Source organism: Anomaloglossus baeobatrachus, chromosome 8, assembly GCF_048569485.1.
Source record: "Anomaloglossus baeobatrachus isolate aAnoBae1 chromosome 8, aAnoBae1.hap1, whole genome shotgun sequence".
In the NCBI taxonomy this organism is placed as follows: Eukaryota; Metazoa; Chordata; class Amphibia; order Anura; family Aromobatidae; genus Anomaloglossus; species Anomaloglossus baeobatrachus.
The window spans coordinates 215,524,667-215,530,996 of NC_134360.1; positions in this window are offsets into that span (position 1 = coordinate 215,524,667).

Here is a 6,330-nt window from a genome sequence, read left to right on the forward strand (position 1 = left end):
CTTAGCCTCTTTTCCGGCCCCTCCTCTATCGGGGCGGGGTTTTGGCCTTCGCGCCTCCGCTACTCGAGAAGACGCTCGAGTGGGAACTTTTCGCGCCAAAGATGGCGGCTTCTGAAATTTTCTGTCCGGACACCTCCGGCTATAACAAGGCGCACCTCTACCCAACGGCAGAGCGGTAAGATTCTGTTCGTGACGCCAAGTTGTCGCAGGCGGAGGAGGGGACGCAGCGCTCTCCCTACTGCTCGGGTCCGGCCGCCGCTGCTGCTGCTCGGTGGCTCGAGCGATGGGCCGGATCCCGGGGACTCGAGCGGCGCTCCTTGCCCGTGAGTGAAAGGGGGAATTGATTGTTGGGGTGGATTGTTTATTGTCCGTGACGCCACCCACGGTTGTGGTGATTGTATGGACACCACCGCTGCTCTGTATGGGGATCCCGGGAGCGGTGACAGGGAGCAGCAAAGTTGTTAGTTCTCCCCTCCGTGGGTAGGGGGGTGGTTGTCCCGGGGCCCAGTGATGAGGTGGGGGATGAGGGATGGCAGGGCCGGTGCAGGGCTTGATGAGGTGCAAGGACGCGGGGGCAGCGCTGTGCCTCACGGCACTGTGGTACTCACTCAGGCTGAGACGGTGACACAGTTCTCGGTAAAACACACGGCTGGAAAGACGGTGCCCACGGACGGCTGCTGTTGCTTTTCCCCGGTAGTTGACGGTGACGGTCTCTGTCCCTGCACCTAGTGTAATGTTGGTAGCGATGGGTTCCCACCGGTTACCCGCTCCCCGGCTTGGATATGGGCCGGAGGAGCCCCTCTTTGCCCGCAGGCGCTGGCCCTGAGAAACTGGTGCCTTGGCGGTGGCGGTGTCTCTCCTCTACGGTCGGACTGTTGCCTTCAATCGGGACTTAGCTGTTTGGAGACCCGGAGGTCCCCTTCACTGACAGATTTGGCAAATTCACGGCGACTCCTAGCCTTGCCGGGATCCGAAAGGCCCCTGCCAATGGTGCTGGCTTCTCTTCGTATACCGCTCCGGTACCGCCGGGCCACCACCCGTCCACGGTCCTTTCGGCAACCTCCAATCAGCCTCTCCTGCAGACAGTCACCGCCGTCTGCTGACCTTGCTATAGTAGTCCGGGGCACACACCCGGACCAACTTCAGGCTCTCAAACTGTCACTTTTCTCTGTCACTTTTACTTCTCTGACTTGCTCCTCTACCACTCTCACTGAACTCCCAACTGAACTGCCTGGTTTTCCCGCCTCCAGGACTGTGAACTCCTTGGTGGGTGGAGACCAACCGCCTGGCTCCACCCCCTGGTGTGAACATCAGCCCCTGGAGGAAGGCAACAAGGATTTTAGTGTAGCTACGGTGTACCTATCCGGGGTGTAGGGTGTGATGGTGTCATGACCTGTGACCCCTGGCTTGCCCAGGGCGTCACACTTTTCCCCCTGTGTGTCCTCCTTGTGTCTTCTATAGTGGCTTAGTGCGGTTGACATAGAGCTCATCCCATCCATTCCTTATCTAGGGCCCAGCACTAGGGATACATAGGGTCAAGTATTTGGCTTGGCAAATAGCTGTGTATCCTATCTAAGGTGGTGAGGGACCCAAGGAATCAGCAGTAGGTTTGGTCAGGAGTCACCATCTTCCCTTTCCCTAGACACAGGGTTTTCTTTTTGCCGTTTGCTTGGTATTTCCCTGTACCCTAGCGTGACATGTAGCCATGTGTCTTACCTCAGGTGCAAGGAATTTTATCTTAGGTATCCATCACTACGAAAATGAGCAACTAACTGACTAACTAACTGTTACTATATGAGAGGAAGTAACCATGGGATACCTAAGCTGCAATGCCCTGCACATGAGGTAAGACACATGGCTATATTAGGAGAACTATACTACATTTCTAATTGGAGATATTCGCTATTATTATTATTATTACTCCTAGTACATATTGGGATAGGATCTTAGAGGTGGGAATACCCCTTTAATAGGAAAGAAAAGTAGATCCATAAGTTCATATCAACTATATTCAGGGGATATATATGTACAGTGCCTTGGGAAAGTATTCGGCCCCCTTGAATTTTTCAACCTTTTCCCACATTTCAGGCTTCAACCATAAAGAAAAAAATGTTAATGTTATGGTGAAGAATCATCAACAAGTGGGACACAATTGTGAAGTTGAACGAAATTTATTGCTTATTTTAAACTTTTGTAATAAAGAATAAACTGAAAATTGGGGTGTGCAATATTATTCATCCCCTTTACTTTCAGTGCAGCAAACTCACTCCAGAAGTTCATTGAGGATCTCTGAATGATCCAATGTTGTCCTAAATGACTGATGATGATAAATATAAGCCCCCTGTGTGTAATCAAATCTCCGTATACATGCACCTGCTCTGTGATAGCCTCAGTATTCTGTTTAAAGCACAGAAGTAGTGGCCTGGTCCAGATTGTGTCTGTTTCTTTAAGTACATTCACTTATATGTAATACTAGAAGGTGGCCCGATTCTACGCATCGGGTATTCTAGAATTTATGTATTGTGTAGTTAATGTATGATTTTTGTTATATATATATATATATATATATATATAGATGTTGTTGTGTGTAGTTACCGAGTGTTTGTGTATGGCGCTGTACATGTTGTGGGTGTTGTCTGGGTCTGGCGGGGGGTGAGAGCGGTGTTGTTTGTGTGTTGCGTTGCGTGTGTTGCGTTGTTTGTGGAGCGCTGTGTGTCTGTAGCGTTGTGTGTGTGTGTTGTGCGGTTTGTGTGGGTGTGGGGTGTGTGTGTTTGTTTTGGTGGGAGGTATGTTTTGTGCAATGTGTGTGTTGTGCGGTATGTGCGTATATTTGTGTGTGCCGCGGTGTTTGTGTGTTGGGTGTTGTGTGTGTGTGGCGTTGTCTGTGTGTGTGGGTGTCTGTGTAGGGCGGTGTTTGTGGTTCCCAGTGTGTGTGTGGTGTGTTGTGCAGTGCGTGTGTGGCGGTGTGTGTGTGTTTTGGGGGGAGGTGTGCACCCCCCATCGTGCTCCATCCCCCATGCTGCGCACCCCCCATCGTGCTCCATCCCCCATACTGCGCACCCCCCATCGTGCTCCATCCCCCATGCTGCGCACTCCCCATCATGCTCCATCTCCCATGCTGCGCACTCCCCATCGTGCTCCATCCCCCATGCTGTGCACCCCCCATCGTGCTCCACAGTCACAAATCAGACAGTATACACACACACGTGATCGCATACACTCACAGCCCACTTCTGCCTGTGCCCTCCTGTGTGCGGTCCCAACAGCTGTGCTGCACGCAGTGCTCCTCTGCCTTCTGCCGACACGCACACACCCGATCGCATACACGCACACATCCGATTGCATACATGCACACACCCGTTCGCATACACGCACACACACATTGACGATATTGCACATACGCGCTCACACTCACAACATCCGGAGATACCACATGCTTCTGGCCATGTGATCCTCCGGCAGGTCCTGGAAGGTCACTGCACGCACAGTATCGCCGCCGAGAAGCAAGCGATATCACTGGAAGTTGTGAGTGTGTGGATGCGATCTGATGTGTGTGTGAGGTGTGTGTGAGAGTGAGTGTGATCTGATGTGTGTGTGTGTCTGTTCTTATGTGTGTGCGTGTGTGTGTGTGTTCCACCGCTGCAGGACCTTGATGCGTTCACCTGGGAGCCGGTGTACGCTGGTAACCATGCTACCCAATATTACTGGATGTGTACCATGGTTACCAGCGTACCCCGCCCCCCGCTCGCACGGGAGCCCACACCAGCGTACGTCGGCAACCCCAGCAATGCGAGGGTATGTGTCGGCTGGGTTGCCGGCGTACGCTGATGTGGGCTCCCGGGGGTACAGCACTCACCTTGGAATCGGGGCTCCGTGTCGGTTCGGGGAATGCGTGCGGGGGGCGGGGCCAGAGCGAGCGTGCAATGCGTGAGGGGGGCAGGGCGTGGCCGAGTTGCCAATGCGTGCAGGGGGCCGGGGCGAGAGGCCAATCCGTGTGGGGGGCGGAGCCTGGGCGAGCGGCCAATCCGTGCGGGGGTCGGAGCCAAGGCGAGGCGAGCGGCCAATCCGTGCGGGGGGCGGAGTCGAGGCGAGGCGAGCTGCCAATGAGATGCTTGTCGCGGTAAGGACAGAATTTTGGAGCAAGACAGACAGACAGACAGACAGAATAAGGCAATTATATATATATAGATTATGTTAGGCTGCTTTCGCACATCCGGTTTTTGCTGTGCGGCACAATCCGGCTCTTTGCAGAAAAAACGCAACCGGATTTTTTTGCCGCCTGTTGCATTTTTTCCGCATAGAATTTCATTAGTGCCGGATTGTGCCGCATGGCCTTGCGTTCGGTCCGGTTTTTGCCGGATGCGGCATATTTAGCCCATGCAGCAGCCGGATGGAACGTTGCCTGGCACGTCCTTTTGTCCGGCAAACAAAACCGCATCGCGCCGCATCCGGCCGATGCGGCGCTTTTTCCAATGCATGCCTATAGATACCGGATGCGGCGCGATGCAGCAAAAACCGGACAGGCCGCATGTAAAAACTTATGCAACGGATGCGTTTTTTTCGCCGCATCCGTTGCATAGGTTTTAGAGCCGGATTTAGCCGCACTGCTAAAACTGGATGTGTGAAAGCATCCTTATAGGTTATAAGTAAAGCATTTTTCATTTGTTGTGTTCTAGCGCCATCTACTGGTGAAAACTGTAAGAATCTGAAGTGTGCATTGTGTGTTATCCTATTGGCTAGTTCTTGGTCACATGGCTCAATAGGTGGAGCTATTCTCCAGCCTCTGTCTGAAAAGATCTGGAATGAGCTGGTTCTGGCTGAGTCTCCTCTGAGGGGAGACATTATGTGGAGTTTCTCTTCACCACAAGACTCCTGCTAGGCCCGAGGCCTAGAATTTCATCATTTCCTGACTTTTATAGCCAATATGCTGAAGGCTTCCTATCCTGAATCCTCACTGGCCAGATATACATTGTACATCTCTTCAGACAGTAGGGCATACTGAGTATATACCAGACCCCACTGCACGCAGATTGGGGAAGTTTGAGGGTCTCCCACCCCACTGCAATATTAGTGGCTTGCATGCCATTGTCCACGCACCAGCCGTCCGGTCCCCGTAGCGCGCTGGGAAACTTTTCATTTGCTTACAAGTACTGCACGTGTCTGAACTAGCAGTTAAATTAACTCCAGGACCCAGGTCTGTACAATCTTATTATCATATCTACCCTCTAAGCTCAAGAGACTCTGAACCTGCTTCTAAAAGCATACCAGTATTACATCTGAAACAAATCATGCTCATAAAGCTCCAGAACCCTAATTGCACTTCAGCATTCAACTCCAAGCTGTATTTGCCGTGGCCTACCCACAAAAGACTGTGAAACATACAGTATACTTTGTGTTGTTTTCCTCCTGCTGTATTAAAGCAACTGTTATCCCCACGACCGTGTCTGTGGACTGTCCATCAGCTGGGATACTGTGTGGGGGTGGATAGCCGGGAACATCAGGGCCTTGTAGACCACCCAGGGAAAACGGCCCCTGCACCCTTGTGCCAAAACAGCAACTGTGACATATAGAACATTTGAGGTCCTCCTCTCTCCCTGGGCCCTTACACAGAGAGCATCATGAAGACCAAGGAACACAACAGGCAGGTCCGTGATACTGTTGTGGAGAAGTTGAAAGCCGGATTTGGTTACAAAAAGGTTTCCACAACTTTAAACATCCCAAGGAGCACTGTGCAAGCGATCATATTGAAATGGAAGGAGTATCATATCACTACAAATCTACCAAGACCTGGCCGTTCCTCAAAAATTTAATCTCAAACAAGAAGACTGATCAGAGATGCAGCCAAGTACCCATGATCACTCTGGATGAACTGCAGAGATCTACAGCTGAGGTGGGAGAGTCTGTCCATAGGACAACAATCAGTCATACACTGCACAAATCTGGTCTTTCTGGAAGAGTGGCAAGGAGAAAGCCATTTCTCAAAGATATCCATAAAAATGTTGTTTAAATTTTGCCACAAGCCACCTGGGAGACACCAAACATATGGAAGAAGGTGCACTGGTGAAATGAAACTAAAATCGAACTTTTTGGGCACAATGCCAAACGATATGTTTGTCATAAAAGCAACACAGCTCATCACCCTGAACACACCATCCCCACTGTCAAACATGATGGTGGCAGCATCATGATTTGGGCCTGAGTTTCTTCAGCAGGGACAGTGAAGATGGTTAAAATTGATGGGAAGATGGATGGAGCCAAATACAGGACCATTCTTGAAGAAAACCTGTTGGAGTCTGCAAAAGACCTGAGACTGGGACGGAGATTTGTCTT